Source organism: Pseudorca crassidens, chromosome 5 (genome assembly GCF_039906515.1).
Source record: "Pseudorca crassidens isolate mPseCra1 chromosome 5, mPseCra1.hap1, whole genome shotgun sequence".
Taxonomy (NCBI): Eukaryota; Metazoa; Chordata; class Mammalia; order Artiodactyla; family Delphinidae; genus Pseudorca; species Pseudorca crassidens.
In genome coordinates, this window is record NC_090300.1 from 18,764,197 (window position 1) to 18,789,966 (window position 25,770).

The following is a 25,770-nucleotide window of genomic DNA, read 5'->3' on the forward strand; positions in this document are numbered from 1 at the left end:
AAAGTCACTCTTAATGACCACTGTGCTTTTTAGAAAAGAGTCTAAATCAGTGTTTTTCAAAATAATATCTGTAAATTATTTTGAATACCTTATTTGTGTTTTATTAGATTTTCCTTCTTTCTAAATATATAATTTCAAGGGTTAAAAAAAATTCATTCATTTATTTATTTTAAAATAACATATCTTGGGTCTGGCCCAGCAGCACCTTGACAAACTACGGCAGGTGGATTAGAGTGAGGGTGGAGGTAGCTCTGACACTTGGCCTATGAAAGAGACCTGGTGACAGATGCTGAGTGGATCCATCTGTCGAGCAAGTTAGGGTAGTCAAAATGGTATGGCATAAGAAAAATGAAGTGTTGGGGTTTCATGAAGGTATCCTCAGAGATTCATGGGGTAGAGTAAGAAGAAATCAAGTGATGCTCTATCGTCAGAAGCCCAGACATTCAACCTCAGTGAAGTTAGTAGATCTCAGTACCCAGATTTCTAGCAGAGGTGTTGGAAAGAACAAGGCAAGATCCAGTGCTAAATAGCATGGGTAAGAAGGCAGGTGACTAAGATAAAAAGACTAAAGTCCAGAATCAAGTCCAAATCAGAATCTGAGCCACAGAACTATGAGGGAGGTGGAGTGGACAACTGTCCATGGCGCCCAGCCTTCATTCTCTTTTTTCTTATCATAGGTCTCCTCTGGGAAGCCAGCCAGATAATGAGCATGGAGTTGACCTCATCTAGCTCCTGGGGTGAGCCCTGGATGGCTTAAGTCAAGCAGCATAGTGTCTATGACCTACGCTGGATCAATGACCGTGAACCGTTGGGACTTTAACTAAGACTGCTAGCATTGCAGTCTCCTCTTCTTGGAACTACTGTCAGTTCTAGTATCATGAGGGGAGCCATATTGAGGAAAAAGCTGACATGACTTGTGAACATGGAAGACTGAAAATTGGCTGGGAAATGAAGACAAAGCACTAAGGATACAGTAAACCATGGATCTTGTGATGACTAAAGACAGCACTATCTCTCTGGACATTTTAGTTGTCTGGACCAATGAATTCCTTTTTCGTTGCAGCCATTTGCGTTGGGATTTCTGTCACTTGTGATTGAAAGCACTTGATACATTAGATGCTGGCCAGGAATAATGAAGAAACACAGTTGTTAGATGATTCATGGTGGGCACCGAGTCTCGGGGATAAGACCAGTCTCGTTATGATTAGGGTGACTTAAGGTTAGAGATGTCTTGATGTTGAATCCCAAAGTACTGGGCAAGAACTATTTAAATTTCTTTTGCTGAAGATTAGGATTGGTTGCATCTTAATTGGTTGAATTTAAGGTGAAAATTGAGCCTGCAGATGACAACAAATTTACAGGAGGAAGATGGGCTAAGAAGCAGGCTGGGTCTGAGTCCATTTACAACACTCCTAAACTTGATTTATTCTTGGAATTGGGAAAGGAGAGTTTGAGAGGGACTTAAGGTCTAATTTTATAATGTAGGACAAAGGAAGACATAAATGTACATAAATAATTACTTAAATATTTTGAAATAAGAATTTTAATATATCTAAATAAATAGCTATATACCAATATATCAATAAGTGAGGCAAAGCTATGTAATCAATCTCTTTATTTTAATTGGCATGAAGAATGCACATGAGACTAATATGGTGACAATTATAATTAGAAGTTATATTTCCTTGCTATCCTCTCTCATGAAGACCCTACCTATCTTTGATTATTGTTATATTCCCAGTATCTAGAGCAATTGCTGTTTGGCAAATTGAATGATAACTTGGTTGTCTTCCTATAGGTTCTCTCCAAAGCTGACCTTGACATAAGGACTTGGGCAGAGATGGTTTATTTCAGATGTGAACCCAGGCAGCCAAGCAAGGAAGTAGAGAAATTAAACAGGGGAAGGAAAGGAACCAATAAAAGGCATGTTAACAAGCCAGCTACCATTGTAGGCAACAGGACTTCAATCTCACGGGGAACGTCTAAGAAACCATGTGGAACATGCCTCAGAACTGTTCCGTTGTACAGTGGGAAAGCTAGGACTTTACCTTCCACATCTCATTCTCCATTAGGTGAGGGCTCACTCCATCCCTAGAGGTGAACTCCCCAACACTTGTGTTGGGTCTGTCTGCGATGGCCTACGGTATCACAATGTGGAGAAAGCCCTCAGGCAGAGGAATGGGGAGAGCCAGAAACTTGAGATGGGGAGTTTGTGAGAGAAACAATCTATCACAGCAACAGGTGAAATTTGAGGCAGACCAAGAGGATATGGGGTGGACATCTATAGCATCTGCCACACTGATAACCAGGACACCTGTTTTCATCTGGTCAATATCTCTTACCCACTACTTTAGGTCATGGCATCTCCCCTTCACCTGGTGAACTGATACTCCTCCAGTCCATGCATTTCTGGTGTCTGCCAATCAAGAACTGCTGGGTTCCATCTTACTGCCCTAGAATGTTATATGTGGACACTGAGAGGATGAGAAGATCTCTCTTTCCTCTAAGTTCACTAACTTAAATGATTTATACCTGGACTCATCTGCAGCCATGCTTCTCCTTCCCCTGCTTCAAGGAGGAAGCCATCTATAGCAGCAGAGAATGGAACCAATATTTACAGAGAGAAGCAAAACCAAAGAATGCAGAGAACCAAAAAGACAAAGTTGAGTTCTAAAGTGAAGTCATTTCTTCCTTTTTTTAAAATAAATTTATTTATTTATTTATTTATTATTTATTTTTGGCTGTGTTGGGTCTTCTCGTTGCTGTGTGCAGGCTTTCTCTAGTTGCAGCGAGCAGGGGCTACTCTTCGTTGTGGTGCACTGGCTTCTCATTGCAGTGGCTTCTCTTGTTGTGGAGCACAGGCTCTAGATGCATGGGCTTCAGTAGTTGTGCCATGTGGGCTCAGTAGTTGTGGCTCGCGGGCTTAGTTGCTCCGCAGCATGTGGGATCTTCCCAGACTAGGGCTTGAACCCTGCATTGGCAGGCGGATTCTTAACCACTGCGCCACCAGGGAAGTCCCTGAAGTCATTTCTTAAGGCTGATCTACTCCGGTCAGGAAAGTTCCCCTGACTTACCCAGTCTCATGAGGAAATCGGTTTTCTATTCTACTCCACCTCCACTTTTTTCTTTACACGTTCTAGATTGAATTAGCTTTCTCTCATTAACAGCCGTAATAGTATTACCCAATATACTTGCTTTAAAAAAAAAAAAAAGCCACATAGTTGGTAGAAATAGAGCAACCATTAGTTTCTAGGAGGCAGAGAATCCTACAATGAACAACACATACCTCATCTACACTATGGAAATGTAGTAGCTGGGAAGAAAATACTTATCTCTGCTCTAGGAAGAGAGGAAAAATGACACAAATCTTGTGTGGTCTACGGAAGAACAAATCTCTTTAGATCCTGAGTCTAGTACATATAAAGGGGGGTTTTATACACAAGTTTTTTGTTTGTTTGTTTGTTTTTAGGACACCAAAACACTGAGGGATCATGGGAGGAGGAGTCCTTCAAAAAAGCTTTGTATCACTAATTGTCCTTGTCTTTTGTATGTTCTTCTAAAGATCTTTTTAAAAGTTGTTTTACTATGTATTTATTATCTTAATTATAAATTAGTACTTCACAATGACATCTTAAACACTCATGCTTTTGCCTCTTCTTTTTTCTTCAACTAGTAGAAACAAGTTAAGAAGTAAACAGCTTGACAACATTGTTACCTTCCTTATAAGACTTTTTTAAAATTATTTTTCTTTTGTTAAATAGAAAATTCCTATACTTCTCTCAATCTGCTGCTATAAAATCCTGCTGCTTGATTTTCTATTTGATACTTTTGTGACATTTATTCAAATTGAAAAAACATCTTCAAATTATTTGTATTTATAGACACAACCCAGGAAATTTCATGTAAATACAGAAAATCAGTTTTTGACAAAACATAGAAAAATGATGTACACATGATTCTGATGAGAAACCATGATGTTTAATACAATTTAACAAATTTTTGAGTCGCTGATGTTGGTCAGGGATTGCACTAGACTCAAAATAATAGGCTGCATATCCAGGTCTTATATAAAACCTGACAGATGATTTTTGTTATTGGAGAACTAATACCAAGAGATACTGTGAGGCTTTGCTGTCTTCCTTGCAATGGCGTTCTGAGAAGGCAGATCTAGAACCATGGGGTTGATAACCTGGTATTTCTGTCCCACGGCCAGGGGTACATTGACCCCTCCCCACGGATAGGTTATGTTACTCTGAACAACTGAAGCCAGTGAGCTGGATGGAGAGCACGAGGGATAGTAAAGAAGGAAAGGGAGGCTCATAGTGGGACTGAGTATCAGGTCTGGAGGAGCTTCCGGCAGTAAACAGGAAATGAGTTTTAAGATGACAAGAGCGAGTATTGAGAAGAAACTGGATCAAGAGAGTGAGTATTAAGTGTGTAAACAGTAAAAGGATTGAAGACCCACTTTTCTGGAATGCAAGCAGGAGTGAATCTGGTAGCTCAAAGGAGCCATTTACAACTAGACATCATCCACAAATCAAATAAATGAAAATCAAAACAATGGAAGCAATCTATCAGTTTACTTAGAACACACCAAATAACTTGCTGGATTAAATTGTTTTTCTCAAAGTCACTGTACCAATTTACATTCCCACCTGCACTGTATGGGAATTTCAGTTGCTCCACATCCACACCAACAGTTGGTATCGTCAGTCTTTTTTATTTTAAGATCATTGGTATTAAAAAAAAAGATCTCATGTATCTCATGAGGAGCAAGGTTGAGAACCAATTTTCTATAATTTTCTATAAATTTCTATAAATTTCTGAGAGAATCATACTAGATAGATAAGAATGGAAACTGACCTTTAGAATAGCCACCTGGGAAAATTACTTAATCTCTTTGTGTTTAGTAATCCTCATTTATAAAATTAGGATAATAATTCATAAGGCTGTTGTGAAAATTTGCATATGTTAAGACATGCAAAGCACATTGTGTTTGCAGTTCTAACTATTGTTATTGTATCTGCCATAGAGTCAACCAAACAGTGAACAAACATTCCTGGGTACATTCTTCCATGGGTTGTGTGAGACCTCCCCAAACACTCCTGCATTCTACAGGTTAAGCAGTTACTCACTCATTTATCAGGAACGAAGGTTATAAAAGGCATGTTTTTAGTCATTATCTGAAAATGCCAAACCAAAAAAAAAAAAAAAAAAAAGATTAAAAAAAATGATTGAATAGGAGCAAGAGAAAATGAGGATAGATTATCTTCTTTATAATTTCCATTACTGTAAATAAATTCACAAAAATTATGAACAGCCAAAAATAATCATTTTCCTCTCAAATTTGAACCATTGGTTTAAGAAATATGTGTGTTAAATTTTAAAGTCTTCAAAATAAAATGGAGAAAATAACATTTAAAAATCTCTTATTATACACACACACATAAAATAATTTCTACCAATATATACAATTTCAGAAATAGCAGATGCTGTCAGTGGGGTCAGTGTAGCTTAAATTTTAGCCTTAGGAAAACAAAGTATTTTTACATCAAATCAAATGTTGAAAAAATATAACCTGACATATGAATATTTAGAATGAGAAGCAACAACTAGGATCCACACCAAGTATGCCATTACATCAATTGTACTTGAAAGCAAAAAATAGCATATTGTGTATCTTTTTTTTTTTTTAAGACTCCACATATAAGTGATATCATGATATTTGTCTTTCTCCATCTGGCTTCACTTACTATGATAATCTCCAGGTCCATCCATGTTGCTGTAAATGGCATTATTTCATTCTTTTTTGATGGCTGATTAATATTCCATTGTATATATGTAATACATATATATGCCCAGGAGTGGGATTGTAGGATCATATGGTAACTCTATTTTTAGTTTTTTAAGGAACATGCATACTGTTCTTCATAGTAGCTGCCCCAATTTACATTCCCACCAACAGCATTTGTTATTTGTAGACTTTTTAATGATGACCATTCTGACTAGTGTGAGGCGATACCTCCTGGTAGTTTCAGTTGCGTTTCTCTAATAATTAGCAATGTTGAGCATCTTTTCATGTGCCTATTGGCCATCTGTATGTCTTCTTTGGAGAAATGTTTAGTTAGATCTTCTGCCCATTTTTTAATTTGTTTGATTTTATAATATTGAGCTGTATTAATTTTGGAAATTAATCTCTTGTCGGTTGCATTATTTGCAAATATTTTCTCCCATTCGTGGGTTGTCTTTTCATTTTGTTTACGGTTTCCTTTGCTGTGTACAAGCTTTTAAGTTTAATTAGGCCTCATTTGTTTCTTTTTGTTTTTATTTTCATCACTCTAGGAGATGGATCCAAAAAGATATTGCTGCAATTTACGTCAAAGAGTGTTCTGCCTCTGTTTTCCTCCAGGAGTTTTATAGTATCTGGTCTTACTTTTAGGTCTTTAATCCATTTTGAGCTTATTTTTGTATGTGGTGTTAGAGAATGTTCTAATTTTTTTTTATATGTGGCTGTCCAGTTTTCCCAGCACCACATATTGAAGAGACTGTCTTTTCTCTGTTGTATATTCTTGTCTCCTTTGTTATAGATTAATTGACCATAGGTGCATAGATTTATTTCTGTGCTTTCTTTCCTGTTCCATTGATCTTTATTTCTGTTTTTGTGCCAATACCATACTGTTTTGATTATTGTACATTTGTAGTATAGTCTGAAGTCAGGGAGCATGATTCCTCCAGCTCCAGTTTTTTCCCTCAAGATTGCTTTGGCTATTTGGAGTCTTTCTGAGTTTCCATACAAATTAAAAAATTTTTTGTTCTAGTTCTGTGAAAACTGGCATTGGTAATTTGATAGGGAATGCATTGAACCTGTAGATTGCCTTTGATAGTATAATTTTGATAATATTGATTCTTCCAATCCAAGAACACAGTAAATCTTTCCATCTGTTTGTGTTGTCTTCAATTTCTTTCATCAGCGTCTTATAGTTTTGGGAGTACAGGTCTTTTGCCTCCTTAGGTAGGTTTATTCCTAGGTATTTTATTCTTTTTGATGTGATGGTAAATGGGATTGTTTCTTTAATTTCTGTTTCAGATATTTTGTTGTTAGTGTATAGAAATACAACAGATTTCTGTGTATTAATTTTGTATCCTGTGACTTTATCAAATTTATTGATGAGCTCTAGTAGTTTTCTGGTAGCATCTTTAGGATTTTCTATGTATAGTATCATGTCATCTGCACACAGTGACAGTTTTACTTCTTTTCCTATTTGGATTCCTTTTATTTCTTTTTCTTTGATTGCCGTGGCTAGGACTTCCAATACTGTGTTGAATAATAGTGGTGAGAGTGGGCATCATTGTCTTGCTCCTGATCTTAGAGGAAATGCTTTCAGCTTTTCACTGTTGAGAATGATGTTAGCTGTCAGTTTGTCATAAATGGCCTTTATTATGCTGAGGTATGTTCCCTCTATGCCCACTTTCTGGAGAGTTTTTATCATAAATGGATGTTAAATTTTAACAAAAGCCTTTCTGCGTTTATTGAGATGATCATATGGTCTTTATTTTTCAAGTTGTTAATGTGGTGTATCACACTGAACTTATTTACACACACAGATGAACTTATTTACAAAACAGAAACAGACCTACAGACATAGAAAACAAACTTATGGTTACCAAAGGGGAAAGAGGTGGGAGAGGGATAAATTAGGAAGTTGGGATTAACATATACAGACTACTACATTTAAAATAAATAACCAACAAGGACCTACTATATAGCACAGGGAACTATACTCAATATTCTGTAATAACCTATAGGGTAAAAGAATACATATTTTATATCTCAATCACTGTGCTGTACACCTGAAACTAACACACCCTTGTAAATCAACTATATTCAATTAAAAAATAGCGTATTTTGCTTGTGGCTATTCAGCAAGCAAGAGCGAATAGATCAAGTTTTACTCTTGGGCTTCCCTGGTGGTACAGTGCTTAAGAATCCGCCTGCCAATGCAGGGGACACGGGTTCGAGCCCTGGTCCGGGAAGATCCCACATGCCGCGGAGCAACTAAGCCCGTGTGCCACAATTACTGAGCCTGTGCTCTAGAGCCTGGGAGCCACAACTACTGAGCCCACGGGCCTAGAGCTCATGCTCTGCAACAAGAGAAGCCACCACAATGAGAAGCCCACACACCACAACGAAGAGTAGCCCCCGCTCGCCGCAACTAGAGAAAGCCCGTGTGCAGCCTGCACGCAGCAACAAAGACCCAACTCAGTCAAAAATAAAAATAAATAAATTAACTAATTAAAAAAAAAAATTTTACTCTTGAGGCAACGTTGTGAATAAGTCAACAACTTTAATTTGCCACCTATGTCACAACCAGAACAAAATACCTTTGGATGTACAAGAGTCAAATGTGCACTGTCACATTTTTCACTGTTTATATAATCTGAACTATATATAACACTATAACAAAAATAGACATAACCTGAAACCTTACCACCATGAACGTTTCGGTGTTCATATTAGAATGTTTAATAAACTCTAAAAATCAACATCTCCCATTTGCATTCACGCTTACTGGGTTACTCAGTTAGATTCAGATACTATACCTTCGAATAGCCAGCATAATATGTTCACTTGTTGTTGCCTTGTTCCCTCCACTCCCGCTTCCTCTTTTCTAAAAATATTTCAAAATTCCCATCCATGGGTGGATTGTGGTGGTCCTTGTTCTTAAGCCAGTCAGCATAATAGCCCAAGTGGATACTGATAAGCTATGTCATACAGAAGGACAAATAAGACTAAGTTCTGGGATTCCAGTTGTGGGAAGCAGACTTTCCCTTTTCTGTCGGAAACATGTGGCCTGGAAACCTTCTTGAAATGCCAAGAAGAATGTCTTTTGAGAATGGGGGAACCACTAAAGAAATATTGCTGAGGAATGAGGGGTAGCAACTATATTCCATTCACTTTTTTTTTTTTTTTTTTTTTTTTTTTGCGGTACGCGGGCCTCTCACTGTTGTGGCCTCTCCAATCGCGGAGCACAGGCTCCGGACGCGCAGGCTCAGCGGCCATGGCTCACGGGCCCAGCCGCTCCGCGGCATGTGGGATCTTCCCGGACCGGGGCACGAACCCGTGTCCCCTGCATCGGCAGGCGGACTCTCAACCACTGCGCCACCAGGGAAGTCCCACTCACATTGTTTTAATCACTGGATCAAACTTCTGAAACAAAACCTACTCTGGACTTTTCAGTTACGTGAGACAATAAATTCCCTGTATTGTTTAATCCAGTTTGAGCTGGATTTCCAGTAACTGAAATCTGGTTACTTGCAACCAGAAAAGAAGAAAGGAAGGAAGAAAGAAAGACAGACCTTGTTGGAGATAAACCTGAGAGTTTAAACACTCAGAAAATCTGCTTGCCATTTTCAAAATGGGTACTTTGATCATCGTTTCAGTGGACTTTTAGACAAGGGCACATACTGGATGGCATTTTGTGCTTCTTGCTTCCATGCATTTGCTCATTTCTCTTAAGGCTCCGTTCAACTGACATTTTCTCCCAAGAAGTCTTCTCTAAACCTGTCAGCACAGAGGGATTTGACAATCTTAAGACACACAAAATAGTCACTGTAAATGTTATTTATTATTTTTAACAGCCAAATTCTTCTTAATTGGTTGCAAACTCACAGAGGCAGGATTTGTCTGGTTCATATCTGCCCCACCAGGCCAAACACGATGCCTTGGCATCACAGGTCCTCAGAAAGGTTTGTTGAATGGGACAACGTTGTTTTCTTTCCCTAACCCTATAATGAAAGATATTATGATGCAATCCCCCCTTTTTTTCTTCTGGCTCTGATTTTAAGAAGCAACCACAACAAATTTTTCTATAAACCTCACCATTTAGAGGCAGCAGTTCCAGTCTGCAACCTCTGAAACCAAAACAAGAAAGGACACTATGTATTGATGTTAGAAATCCACAAATGCCTCAGTTTCAAATATTTTCCACTGTTTTTTTTTTTCCTTTCATCAAATGAAATCTTTCCATGTTTTAGCTCTCAGAGAGATTAAGCACATTTAATCTAATTATGCAACTCACTGACAAAAGCAATCTAAATGTGAAACACTCTGCTGGTTGTATTTCGCAGTTGCCATTGGAAACAGACAAGTTTGGAAAACTGCAAGTCAAGTCTGAGCCCCGGCATTATCATGCCTCTGAGGGAAGGCACTACCTGGCTCTGTTCTTTCTTTCCTTTGTACGCGTGCTGCATGGGACTCCACAAATAACCGAAAACGACTGCACCGAGATGGGACTACCACATACATTGAAAAAATGGAGAAAAGCTCTAAGAGTTAAACAAACAAGCAAACAAACCACAAGCAAGTAATGCCCAACTTGCCAGGGTGTCTGAGACTTGATATCTTCTGAAGATAGGTAACACACAATTCATCTGATGTAGGATAATAACAGTCTTCCTGGCATTAAAAAAAATTCCCAATTCCATATATCCTTGGTAGGTCCTCAGGCTCACAATTCAACTTTAGGTATTATAGTTGGAGCTGTAGGTTTTGTCTTTCACCCTGGTAGTATGTTATATTCAGATACGGAAGAGATGAACTATAATACTTCCAAAACGTATTTCTTAATTATTTTTATTCACTTTAGGTTATCAAACGATGAACGGCAGGTTTTCTTCCCAAAAATAATTTTGCAGATTATTTTGAATTCTAGGCTGGGTCTATAGGACAGCTCCAAAACATTTTGGAAGTGGAAAACAGAATGCTGGCATCCAGGTGGGAACATTAAGATGCACAAAATGGATTCCTTGAAACGAGAGCGCTCAGCCATGTAAAGACGGCCGGTTTGACCAGTTTCTTCGCCCTCAACTTGCCAGCTTCTCCTGTGTGTTATCTGATTGGGAAGTCTTTGTAACTGAGTGACAGGTATGGCAAACTCCTGCAAGACAGCTTTTTGTAACAGAAACTGAGCTCTGTATTCATCTCTCCGTTAACTCTGAGCACCCAAGTGTTCATCTCAGCAGCTTGGACAGTTTTCCTGAGCTCTTCACCTCACAGCAGGCCCTACACTAATGTGTGCTACAGAGGAGGTGAGATTCTCTCTGGCCCTGGCTTCCTCCCCTTTTCTTCTGGCCTGGGATGTTGAGGTCCCGGAATGCCTTGAGGCAGGACCCACCCAAGGGATGGCTTGAATAGACTTTCTAATTTACACAAATCTTGAAATCATTAAGAATTCTGTTTCTACATTCTATTTCATGTCTCAGTCTTGTACTATTAGCCTCCACCCAAGACCTCCCAGCTGGAATCACAGTGCTTTTTAGCTGTAGGATTAGCATTGACAATTTCCATTCATTCATTTATTTATTCACTCATCCAGTTATCTTTCCATGTGGTCACTGAACAAATATGTCTGTTGATCGCTGCTATAGATTGAATGTATATGCCCCACCCCCCAAATCCATATGTTGCAACCCAATCCCCAAATTGATGGTATTTGGAAGTGGGACCTTTGGGAGGGCTCCTCAAAACAGAGACTCCAGGGATCATCTTCCACCATGTGAGGACACAGCGAGAAGACTGCAGGCTATAAACCAAGAAGAGGGCTCTCACCAGACACCAAATCAGTCAGCACGTTAACCTTGCACTTCCCATGCTCTAGGCTGTCAGAAATGAATGTTTGTGCTTATAACCCACCCAGTCTCTTTGGTATTCTGTTAGAGCATCTTGCACTAAGACAATCTCCTACCATACACAGTACTGCGATACAGTGATAAGCACAGTACTGTGAATGCAGCGATAAGCAAAAGCAGACAAAGTCCTGTCCACAGGGATCTTACGGTCCACTGAGGGTAGGAGATAAGCACCTCCCCCCCCTCGTAATAAATTTAAAATTAGAAACGAGGTAGGTTCTATGAAGACAAGGTACATGGGGCTATGAAAGAGCTTATCAGGTTGAAGCAGGGAGGGGTGGGGGGAGCAGGGAGGGGTGGGGGGAGCAGGAAGGCTTTGTCCCAGAAAAATTCCCGCTTGTGTGAGGTGAGTTGGAATTATGCTGACAAAAGAGTGAGTAGGAGTGAGTTTTGGATGGGGAGAGCATTTCATGCAGAGGGAGCTATCCACAAAGCTCCTCTGGTAGGAAGAGGCTGGGAAAGGGAACTGAAGTAAGAGCAGTTTGACAAGAGCACAGACAGTGAGAAGAAATAGGATGGGAGAGGATTTGGAGGAGGCCTTGGAGATCAGGATAAAGATTCTGATGAGTAGGCTAAGAGAAATGACTGAAGGCTTTAATGTGACAGTGGAATGGCCAGACTTACACTTAAAGATCACCTCGGCTACTATGTTGAAAACAGGTTAGAGTAGAAGTGGGAGTAAGATGGGCAACGACAGTCCCGGTGCAGATGAAGATCCCAGGATCGTGGTGGTGGATATAAACAGTAGTGGAGGGATGTCAGAGATTTTCCAAGGCATATTCATTGGCATAGTAATGGACTGTGTATGAAGTGCAAAGGAGAGGATTCTGGAACTGAACTTTCTGACTAGTTCAGTCACTCACAGAGAGGGGAAACTGGAAGAGAGTCCATCTGGAGGAGAAAATCATAAGCGCAGTTGTGGACAATTTGAGTTGAGACATTTAACCGGCTACGTCCAGTAGGCGTTTGGACGTGTGGGTCTCAGGTTCAGGAGAGCGATCTGGGCTGCTGCAATTACACTGTAATTGTAATCACTGCTGGATTTGTGGATCACTGCTGTATACATAGGTGCTAATTGCATTCACAAGTATGCATGAGCTCCCCTGAGGAGATGCTGTGGAGTGAGAAGACAAGACGACCTAGGGCTGAGAACGTTCCAACATTTAATGGCCAGACAGGAGAAAGGGAAATTATTAAAGAGATGGAGAAAGGTTGTCAGACAAATTAGGAGAAAACCAGGAAAACCAGGAGAGAATAGTGGCTGATATTCTGCATTCGTCTTTCCACCCTCCTTCATGCTGTCCTGTGCCCTGGGGAGCTCATTTCTATGAGTTGCCTCAGCCTGATGCTGGGCTCAGCCAATGAGAGAAGAGAGAGATGAGATCGATTTCCCTGGTGTCTTCCTGTTCTGCTGTGGTATTACAGTGGTTTCATTCTTCTAACATCAACAGTTTGTATCTTAGAGTGAGTTAAAGAGTACATTGAAGGAAAAAAGAGAGAGAGAGGAAGGGAATATGTATTGATGAGTCTTCGGAGGCACTCTGTGTGGCCTTAAGCAGAAGAATGCAGCCATGTCAAATCACAGCACGGCAGATTGGGTTTGAGGCTCCCTACGTACAAAACGTCTGTTGAGATCTGCCTGTCTTCTGTCTTGATCCCTTTCCGCATCTCTCATATTACTCTTCAGCTTACTCCAATCTGTCAACTTATCAACATCTTGCATAAAGGAGAAGAGTCATAGGAGAGTAGCTGGAGGTGAATATGGGCTCAGAGGCGAGTTCAACAACAACAACAATCCTTAATCAGGTCAAGAAGTATAGTTAAAGCTTCGGGATCAGAATTTGGTGGAGATTTGAACTAGCTTAGTTGCTATAGGTCTGGTGTCTGGTGTGCAATGGAAGAGCCTTGCACGCACACCCAAACAACCTGAAATGTGTTGCTGTTCTCCATTCCTCCCCCTGGTGTCTCAACGTGTATGATCAGGTCCCTGCTTGCTTCCCTTGTTTGCTTCTCTGGGCAGCAGTGTCTTGACCAAAATAAAGAAGGGGGTCTATTTAGTCCCAATAACCCTAATGGCTGGAGGGTTCTTAATTTGAAAAGTTTCAGCAGCAAAAAGAGAAATTAATTAATAATGGCTAAGCCTACATTTTTGGAGAACTATATAAAGTGTTCTGTAGAGTTAATAATTAATCATGAATAATGAATTGTGAAATTAATATTCATATCTTCCTTTTTAAGTCACTGCTAAAGCTTCGAGCCAAGTGAAGTTACATATTTACCTCTGATCTTGGTTTCTTTTCTTGGGTTATCTGTGCTGTTCTGACATATGCCTCCTGCCTTGTGCCTATCTGTGCTAGGAAAGGGATATCCTTGAGTCTGTGCCTTAATTACCAATTACAGAGGGTTAACAAAATTTTTTTTATTATTGTTCTGAGTTCACTAAGTATAGAAACACTTTAACTATTTTTAAAGGAGGTGGCTTCTATCCAGGCTTTCTGCTAAATGCCTTCTGATAATTCTAATTATTCCCTGGAAATGGCTTCCATTTTCATTTGCTGGAATGCAACTTTCGGCTTTTTAAAAAATACTCTCTATTGCCTCTGTATTCTACCTGCGCGTTGCAATGTGAGGGGATTTATTTCACTTATTTTGTGAGGGAAAGAAAGTAATTTGCTGTTTGAGCTTGAACTGCAAAAGATCTCCCACTGCGCAAGAAGAGTAATGCCATGGTAATTCCTGCCGGAGTCTGTTAAACATCCTTCCTGGATGCAGAAGCTCAGGAGTTTGCTTTAGAGCCAATATCATGTGGGTTATTTAGATACCAAAATTTGAATATAAACAAAGGAGTTTTAACAAGTGAGGGTACAGAAATGGAGTTTAAGACTCAATTGGATTTCAAATCTGAAATATTCCAATTCCAAATTCTTCAGTTCCCTAGGTGTTTGATACTCGGGGAATAAAACAGTCCTCATAAATTTTAAGCTGTCAGGGCTTCTTATGATGTTGAAAGCCAGTGGGCCCATGGCCACCTACACAGAGTGGGAACAAAATAGTCTGTTAAAAAAAAAAACAGTCTGTGGATTTGGATCAGAAATTGCCCTCCTGGCTTAGCACTTCTATTCTTACTCACCCATGGCCTGAACTCCAGACCCTGCCCAGGTGTCTGCTTCCTGACTGCTTTTCGTTAGCTGAAATTTCCTAGGTTCTACTAAATTAACATATGCCGTTATCTGAAGATGTTCGGCCAAGACTTAAACGTCAAGTAGGAGACTCAAGATATGCTTTCTTTCAATTCATGAGGATGGCTACAAACTCTAAACATCATGGGCTACAAACAAATGTTTGTTCTTAAAGTTAAGAAGAAAGAGAGTATATATGCCTTGAAGACTGTTGTTATAATTAAGTAAATAAGATTTTTGCAGCCACTTGGAGATTTTAACAAAGTGTGAATTTTTTTTTTCTGCCAAGTCACCCGTGTAATGGGACTGTATTGCAATATAATTACAAATTTAATTTGCAAAATCTTGAAGTTGGCTTTCGTCTTTTTTATAGTTTAAATGAGATCTTTTCATTAGTTTATGGTTACTAAAGTAATAAAACGTAGAAAAGTATTAATTTTTGACCAATATTAACAAACTGAATTTTCTCAAAACTTTTGTTGTTTAATGATCTTATATATTTTGAGATCTTTTTTAGGTGCATACAAATTAGAATCATTACCTTTTCTTGGTTAATTGGCACTTTAAAAATTATCAGTCTCTTGGAAGGAAAAAGCAGCCTCAAATGGGGGTTTCTTCCAATCACAGATCTTAGCCTTTCAATTTCTCTCTGTATCATTAATTACTTGATGCCTCAAACATATATTTTATGTTTAATTTATCTTTTCTAACTGTTCTCAGTGAGTATATTTGTACATATAGTTAGTCATTGCCTGATGAGGAATTAAACAAAATACATTTTATTAAACTGCACAGACATTGAATCTGCAATAAACACACACATCATTCCAAACTAAATACTGTAATTCAAGAGGAATATTTAATATCCATTATTTGGTTACTTGTTTTTATTGAAACAAAAGTGGCTAGTTCAGTGCCAACTGGATTTGTTATTTTCCAAACATTTTTCCAAAGCATATATGCAGATGATGATGAATAGAGTAATTTAGAGGAAAAGCACTATGAAAAAAGTATTTTCAGATGTTAATGTATTTTCAGGGAGGGATTATGTAAAATTGCTGAAATACTTTATATTGTTGTGACTGTCTAGTGATATTAAAAAAAAGAAATATGCATTAAAAATTTTCATTTCTACTTAATTTTTTTCTACTGTAAAAGCAAAATAAAATTTTTGTCAAGTATACTACACAGGTCATGCTTTATACTTCTGTTTGATCACATCTAGAGGTAAATGTCAAGTGTCCTATTATTGGTGAAGCAAGTTTGATTACCTGTTTAAAGTGATGTCTTCCCCATCTCTCCACTGTAAAAATATATTCTTCTTTCTTTGTTATTAAGAAATTTGTGGGAGTGACATGAGATTTATGGATATAGTCTTCTCCAACAGGATTATAAGCAATATAACTGGTTAGTGATAACTGGTGATCTTTGCTGAATGAATTTATAAATTGTGGGTTATAAAATGATGATTTTCTAATTCTATCATTCTTTCTCTTAGCTGGCATTTGTTAAAGAAGATTCTTTTTTGAGAATCACAGAAGAGCTCTTTCTCCCCGGCCACTGTCTGTAAGCAGCACTGGCTCCAGGTGACCCTGGCATACATGCTCAGTCCTGTATTCCACACAGAATAGCCCTTTGGTAGTTCAACTACCCCTTCAACAATAATCCCTTCAATCTTGCTTTTTACTTAAGTTTATCGGTCAGTTTTTAAAGTTGGCACCATGGGCTTCCCTGGTGGCGCAGTGGTTGAGAGTCCGCCTGCCGATGCAGGGGAGGCGGGTTCGTGCCCCGGTCTGGGAAGATCCCACATGCCGCGCAGCGGCTGGGCCGGTGAGCCATGGCCGCTGAGCCTGCGCGTCCGGAGCCTGTGCTCCGCAACGGGAGAGGCCGCAACAGTGAGAGGCCCACGTACCGCAAAAAATAAATAAAAAAATAAAGTTGGCACCAATTTACAATACCACTAGCAGTGTTTGAAGATACCAGTTTCTCTGTAAAATATTGCATTTTTCTCTGTCAAATACTAAACGAGCCTTAAAGTAATTATATCTAATCTATAAAAAAGATTTTCACTGACTGGAAATACGAGCCTAAATTGTAAAAAGATTAAGATGTTACTGTTGTTTCTATTTAAACATTTTATCAATTTCTTAATTCTTAGAACAAGAAGTAAAATCTACTTGGACAATTCCACAAATATTCGCTGAGCAGGTAGTTAGAGATTTGAAACTTAATAAACTAATAAGAACCTGCTGTATAAAAAAATAAATAAAATAAAATTCAAAAAAATATTGATGCTAAGACACGAAAAATAAAAAATGAGTGCGGAAGAAAGACTTGTATCTTTGTAGCTTCCAACCCAGTAGAAGAGACAAACTAAATATGCAATTACATTACAAAGAGCTTGCATTTCAAAGAATCTCAGGTACTTTTTTTTTTTTTTTTTTTTTTGCAGTACGGGGGCCTCTCACTGTTGTGGCCTCTCCCGCTGCGGAGCACAGGCTCTGGACGCGCAGGCTCAGCGGCCATGGCTCACGGGCCCAGCCGCTCCGCAGCATGTGGGATCTTCCCGGACCGGGGCACGAACCCGCGTCCCTTGCATCAGCGGGCGGACTCTCAACCACTGCGCCACCAGGGAAGCCCGAAGAAGTCTTTCTGAAGGAAGTAAGGTCTAGTCTGAGACGTGAAGGCTGAGCAGGGGGATGTGAAGGGAGTAGACAAGAGGGTTCCAGGCAGAAGTCAATTTCCATGACATTTTCCTCATCTTTGAATTTGGGGGTTTTGAGATCAGATTAGAATACATGCATGTATTTTAGTACTTTATTTTGTTTTAGTAGCAATTTTTGAACGGAAATTCTATCTGGAAGCCAAATACATACATAACACACATAAAGGGGTAGTTGCTTTTATCAAAAGAGTGTGGGTGAGGTTGAGCTCTATCCATTTCCCTCCACTCTTTCCCTTAAGGGGGTTCCTAGGAGTGTGGTTTGAAAGCCACTGGACTAAATGATCCCAGGATCCCTTCTACTTTTAATGGTCTATAATTCAATGCGACCAGCTCATTTAGACACTACCTGAAGCTCAATTCAGCTTCAGAAGTTTACACAACTGGTAAGTGACAAAGGTGGGCTTCAATACCAGATAACCTGATTCTAAGATTCACACTTAAAAAAAAATTTTTTTTTTATTGCAGTATAGTTGATTTACAATGTTGTGCTGATTTCAGGCGCACAGCAAAGAGAATCAGTTATACATATACATATATCCACTCTTTTTTTTTTAAATTCTTTTCCATATAGGGCATTACAGAGTATTGAGTAGAGTTCCCTGTGCTATACAACAGATTCTTATTAGTCATCTGTTTTATATGTAGTAGTGTGTATATGTCAATCCCAATCTCCCAATTTATATTTTCCCCCATTTCTCCCCTGGTAACCATAAGTTTGTTTTCTACATCCATGACTCTACTTTGTTTTGTAAATAAGTTCATTTGAACACTTTTTTTAAGATTCCACATATAAGCGATATCATATATGTCTTTCTGTGTCTGACTTACTTCATTCAGTATGACAATATCTAGGTCCACCCATATTGCTGTAAATGGCATATTTTGTTCTTTTATATGGCTGAGTAATATTCCATTGTATATATGTACCACATCTTCTTTATCCATTCATCTGTCAATGGACACTTAGGTTGCTTCCATGTCCTGGCTATTATAAATAGTGCTGCAATGAACACTGGGGTGCATGTATCTTTTTGAATTATGGTTTTCTCTGGGTATATATGCCCAGGAGTGGGACTGCTGGGTCATATGGTCATTCTATTTTTAGTTTTTTAAGGAACCTCCATACTGTTCTCCATAGTGGCTGTATCAATTTACATTCCCACCAACAGTGCAGGAGGGTCCAACATTCACACTTTTAACCTCACATTATACTGACTCCAATAGTGTTATTGCTATATTTTTTCTATATGTAAAATGGGGATAACATTATATTCTAAGGTCATTGAAGAACAAATGAGCTTCATCTATTTGTGTATGAGTGGTGTTTGGGTGTGCCCATATAGACATTGTTTCTTTATCACTGCATAACAAATTACCCAAATTCTGTACCTTCAGAAAATACTAATTTTAGGGGACTTCCCTGGTGGTCCAGTGGTTAAGAATCTGCCTTACAACGCAGGGGATGCGGGTTCGATCCCTGATCGGGGAACTAAGATCCCACATGCTGCGAGGCAACTAAACCTACATGCTCTAGCCCCCACATTCTAGACCCTGTGCACCACAACTACTGAGTCCATGCTCTCTGGAGCCCGCGCACCACAACTAGAGAGAAGCTTGCACGCCGCAACGAAGAGACTGCGCACCACAACGAAAGATCCTGCATGCTGCAACGAAGACCCCACGTGCTGCAACTAAGACCTGATGCAACCAAATAAATAATAATAAAAAAAGAAAATCCTAATTTTATATATTACATGACTTGGGAATTTAGACAAGATTTGGCTCCACATGGTGTAGACTGGGGTTACTCAGTGTTATGCAGAGTGCCTGGTCTACTCCAGAGGCTTTCCTAGCACACCTGGCGGCTTAGTAGGTATGGCTGGAAGGCTGAACTCTGGTGGGTCCTTCTCCTCGATATGGCCTCAGGCTTTTCCACTTGGTCTCTCCTCTTTTACCTAGTGGCTCTGGGTGTCAAGAGTGAACCTTCTAAGAGAGAGAAAGTGAAAGCTTTCAGTCTCTTAAGGCCTGGGCCCAGAGACTAACATAGCGTCACTCCCGCCATATGCTACTTGTCTACGCAGTCACAGAACCAACCACATTCAAGGAACGGGGCTATAGATCTGATCTTTTGCTGAGAGGAATATCGGAGAATTTGAAACCATCTTCAATCTGCCACAGACTCAGCTGCGGAAGAAGTCCCTCAGGGCACAGCCAGCAAGCCCAGATGGACTGTAGTCTGGATTTATATTTTCCCCCTTGCTTTCAGGGGTGTGGAAATTACAGTATGCGAGAGGATTTATGAGGCAATTCACTTAGTTAACCAAGTGTGAAGATAGTTCTTTATCTTGGGAAGGGAGAGGTTGATTATAGGAGCTGCTAAGGCCTGTTTAAGGAAATCACTAGTCTCAGGAAAAGTGGGAGACCAGTTTGAATAAAATAACTGGGGCAGGGCAGAAGAAGGTAGATATTGTTTTAGATAGAAAAGGTTTAAGGTGGAATGTTCTTTCACTGTGGCTCAAGAAATTACCTAGCTGTCAAATATGGAGTTTTTTGATAGAGGAAAGGTATATTCCAGTGTCTTCTTTAAGAGACGGGACTGTGGTAACCTCTGAGGAAAGAGGACTAGTTATATCAATGCTTATGATTACCCTGGGAAGAAATTAGGAGGTAGGAAGAGCTGGCCTAGCTTTACGAATGTCAAGTGGAAGGTCAAATGGAACAAGTGAGATGGTAACAGCTGCCACGTGAATGGAGAGAAGCCACTTGAGGCTTGAAAGGAAGGGGGAAAATAGTAGATTTCACTTCAGGAATTAATATATGCAAGTTGTGGATTTTGCAAGGGATGTGAGGGAAAGTAAAGGTGGAATTGGGTGTAATGTAGCAAGAAAATAAGAAGCGAGCTCTTGCAGACAAAAAAGAAACCGTGGACGTGGCTTTGTGAATAGAGGAGAAAAGGAAGAGGGGAAAAAAGTGTAGAAGAGCTAATGGATGGAAAGACCAAATCAAATGAGGCCAACAGGCCTGAGGCAGACAAGTAAAGGCCCTAGAAGTAGAAATATAGTTGGAGGAAGTAGAAGAATCTGACAGAAGCTGAGGTTAATTAGAGGGTTAAAGAGAAGACTGCAATTATTATATTACAATGCCATTATTGTTATCTTTATTGTTGTGGTTATTGTTGTTATTATTATTTCTTCGTAATTTCCCAGAGCGGTTTTTTCAAACCTTTTCAACTCCTTAAACTCTAATCTTGGGCTTCCCTGGTGGCGCAGTGGTTGAGAGTCTGCCTGCCGATGCAGGGGACACGGGTTTGTGCCCCGGTCCAGGAGGATCCCACATGCCACGGAGCGGCTGGGTCCGTGAGCCATGGCCGCTGAGCCTGCATGTCCGGAGCCTGTGCTCCGCAACGGGAGAGGCCACAACAGTGAGAGGCCCGCATACCGCAAAAACAACAACAACAACAAAAAGACAAAAAAACCTCGAATCTATTCTCAGCCAGTGACAGTATCTCCTACTCTGTTGAGAAGAGTGAGGTGAGTGATATGAACTCCATCAACTTCCTTCAAGTTTACGTCAAATTGTCTCTGCATTTAGTGATCGTCTCTTCTTTTTTCTAATTTTAAAATGTCCCTTCTTTTTCAAGGTACCCTTGATGCCACTCCCTCTTATCTGCTGTAGGAGCTCTTTAATTATCCGTTTCTTTCTTACATATTCAATGCCTCTTACTCTTCCAACCTCTTTGCTTCTGAGGAGAAGCACTTTCCTGTCTCTCCTGGGCCAAAATTATCTTGTTCCTCTATCTGCTATTACCATGGAGTATACATTTTTATATCTTTCACTTCACTACAAAGCTTCTTGTAAGAGAAGTCTACATATGTTCAATCTACAGGTTAACTATTTAAAATTTTTAAGTGGGAAAGAAAAAGTGTTCCGTTTCAAAAGAAGGGAAAATCATGCAGAAGAGGAGATATAGCAACTCTTACTACACTTCAGCCAAAGATGAGGACAGTGGAGCCAGTTACCAATGGTTCTTGGTGGATGAAAGAGGTGAGGGGAAGGACAGAGTGGATTCATTGCATCTGCAGAGTCTATTCTGAAGAAAGAGAAAAAGGTAGACGGGAGAGTCACAATCATGGTGGTGAAGGCCATACTAAATCTGATACCATGGAAAATGAGAAATATATGAAAAGTAACACACACACTCATGAAAGAGAAACAGAATAAGGGACATGTGTGCCTGGGCGGATGTGCATATGTGTATATGCCTTTGGGGGTGTGTGTGTGTTTTATAAGAAATTGATAGACAATATTTTTGAAATTTTGTCAGTTTGAAAGATAAATTATAAATACATTCCATATATAGTAAGTATTAATCTTAAGCCACATGGCCAAATCTGTAAGAATAGCGCATTACTTTATTTCCTTCAAATCAACTTAAACCCTAACCTGGTTTCTCCATTCTGAGAATTGGCTGAGAAATGTGGTATCAATCCCGATTGTGACTCTCTCCTCTTTCTAGGATCAGGCAGGAATTCAGAGGTCTACATGGTACTTAGAAAACAAAGGCAGGGTCTCGAAACTCTAGTCCATTGTGGTTTTTACTGATACCCTCATGAGCCAAGCGCCCATGGACCCTTGAAATTCATCAATTCTATTATTTGATGCCACCTGCGGAACAAAACTGTCTGGGCTTGCCACTCTCTGGGCCTTTGCCAGGGAGCAGGATGTAGATCTTTTTGAACTCCCTCTCCTTCCAAACTGCTCCCCAGCCTGCCAAGATACATGTCCCACTCCCAACACAGACACAGATGCACACCCCCCTCAAAGGGACTCCAGGAGAACCAGCATAGTATATCTGATGAGTACAGACCTTCACCAAAGATTACCTTCCAGCCCTACAATATCCACGTGGAGTCGGGTTCGGGCTCGAGGATAGGTAAGAGCTATAACTTGGACTCTGTTTACTCCTGACGCAGGGTAAAAGCAGAGTATAAACACACAGACAACGACACAAACGTGTAGGTGCAGCTCTCCACTGCCCCCTTGTGGCAGGCAGATGCACACCCAATCTCTGGGGTCTTGACAGCCCCTGAGAAAGGAAATGTCTGCCAGGTTGGAGATAGGTTCGCTGCCTTTTATATTTCCAGCCACATCAGCGGCCAGAAGCAACAGGTTACCATAAAAGGAATACTTCAGCCTCCCTCGCAAACCACGTGAACCGGATCAGAAATCTGGGTTCCAGGCCTTGGAACGGTTGCTTTGCCAGCACATAGACTTTCCTTGAGTTTCCCACTTAAATCTGCTTAGGGACTTCTGTGGGCAGCCCTGGCAGCGGCCACCACGCTGAGGGAAGGATATTACAAAGAGCCTGTCTACCTTCTTGGAAAGGGAGACGGGAAAATGCAGAAGAAAAAACAATAACTTCTGCCAAACATATGTAAATATCTTAGTATCTTTTACTATGTAGGGGGAGAAAATTCAAGTGTGTATGTAAAAATGTTCTCATAAATGGATTGTCGCCCTCGGACATATTTGAATTGTTTTTCAAATTATAGCTTCCAAATATCCTGAGTAAGGTTTATGACAAAGATGTAGCTTCCGTTTAGACAGTTGGATTTGTAGCAGTTTATTTTAATCGTCTATTCTAGGAATTCATTTCCGGCATAATGAGTAAGATAATATCTTATTTTGAGCCTGAGTATTGCTACTGAAAGAGAAATATTGTCAAAACCCATAATTAACTGGCAGTAACTAACTAGAATTATATACTGAGATATTGGCTACAGTAATTGCTCAATTAATGTCGTGTGTTTTCTTTGAAAACAGCAGTCTGATTGATTAGATTTCCGAAGCACCTTTACTTGGAACATTTAGGGAAATAATCAATAGAGATCAGTTGCCAAACTCTAATATTCAATCTATAGGCTAAGCAATTATTTCCAGTTCCTTTTATAAGTTACGTAATTCTCTTCATTTATGATATAGCAACACAGGCTTTAATAGGAAATTAGGGCTTAAGGTATCCACCATTCTCAGCAAGGCACAGGTTTTCAGTTTTCTCTCAGTGGCATGGAATGGATTTATACTGAGGAATTCGTGTCTCTCCACAGTTTCTCCGGTGACTAATTACACATATCTGTAGTTGGCGGACTGTCATCAGAGTGTTGTCCCATAAAGTCGCTGCACTATAAGAGGGACTAGAACACAGCAATCTGTTAAGCTAACCAGAAGTTAATTCCCCCACCCCCAATGTAAATCTCCTGAAGGGCAGAGTAGGAAAAATGGAAAAGGGCAATATGTGAAAAGATAATGGCTGATCATTTCTTAAATGTGATGAAACACACAAATTTAGAGATTCAGTAATCACAACAAATTCCAATCATACTTGGATAAACCATGGTAGAGTGACAGAAGTCTAAAAGTAAAGAAAAAATTTTAAAAACAGAGAGGACAGATGCTATTAAAAAAAAAAGACAGACTAATAGCAGACTTCTTAACAATAATAACAGATCCAGAATGTGGTGGAGAAATTTATTTAAACTGTTGAGGCAAAATAAACATCAATGTAGAGCTGTAACCTATGCTAAATTTTTAAGAAAGAAAATAAAGACATTTTCAGACATAGAGAATTGAAAAAAAATGCAACCACTAGGCACTCACTAAAGGAAAACTTAGGAGATGTACTTGAGGATACAGTGTTTCTTTTAAGGAGTGAGAAAAATGTTCTAAAATTGATTGTGGTGATGGTTGCAAAACTCTGAATACCCGAAAACCTGTTGTATTGTACTCATAATTGTGTACAAATGGGTGAACTGCATGATGTGTGTAGAGGGTTGAATAACGTCCCCCCGCAAATTCACGTCTACCTGTAACCTCAGAATGTGACCTAATTTGGAAATAGGGTCTTTGCAGACGTAATTAGATAAAGTTCTCAAGATGAAATTATCCTGGATTTAAGATGGGTTGCAAATCCAATGACTAGTATCCTTATAAGAAGAGGAGACACACAGAGACAGAGAGAGAAGACCAGGTGAAGATGGAGTCAGAGAATGAGTTATGCCGCCACAAGCGGAAGAACACTGGAAGCCATCAGAAGCTGGAAGAGGCAACAAATGGATTTTGCCCTAAAGGCTCTGGAGGAAGTGAAGACCTGCTACCATCTTGATTTCACACTTCTGGCCTCTGCAATTGTGAGAGAATGCATTTATATTGCTTTTGCTTTAAGTGGTAATTTGTTATGGCAACCGCAGGAAACTAATACAGTATGTGAATTATATGTCACTAAAGCTGATACACATGATGTTCTTGAAGAAGAAAGTAAAATTTGCAAGATTTATGAGAGGCAAGGAGGACTGATGAGCAAGGAAATATATAGGTAAATCTGGAAAAAAATAATTTGATGGTATAAATACTAATATTTGATTTGGATAATTAAGATATAAATAGTTAGCAAAATTAACATGTAAAATGAAGGGGAGATGATAGGAATTAAAGGTAAAATATTTGTGTTTGGGAGGAGCTTTAAAATATTGAACAATTTTACCGTCAACAGATGAATGGATAAAGAAGATGTGGCACATATATACAGTGGAATATTACTCAGCCATAGAAAGAAACAAAATTGAGCTATTTGTAGTGAGGTGGATGGACCTAGAGTCTGTCATACAGAGTGAAGTAAGTCAGAAAGAGAAAAACAAATACCGTATGCTAACACATATATATGGAATCTAAAAAAAAAAAAAAAGTTTCTGAAGAACCTACGGGCAGGACAGGAATAAAGACACAGACATAGAGAATGGACTTGAGGACACGGTGTGGGGGCAGGGTAAGCTGGGATGACTGAGTGGCATGGACATATATGCACTACCAAATGTAAAATAGATAGCTAGTGGGAAGCAGCCGCATAGCACAGGGAGATCAGCTCGGTGCTTTGTGACCACCTAGAGGGGTGGGATAGGGAGGGTGGGAGGGAGACGCAAGAAGGAGGAGATATGGGGATATATGTATATGTATAGCTGATTCACTTTGTTATAAAGCAGAAACTAACACACCATTGTAAAGCAATTATACTCCAATAAAGATGTTAAATAAATAACTAGCTTAGGACCTAAAAAGAAAAAAATATTGAACAATTTTAGATGTTAAAATAAGTTTGCATGTTGAAATCTTAAGGTTAACAAC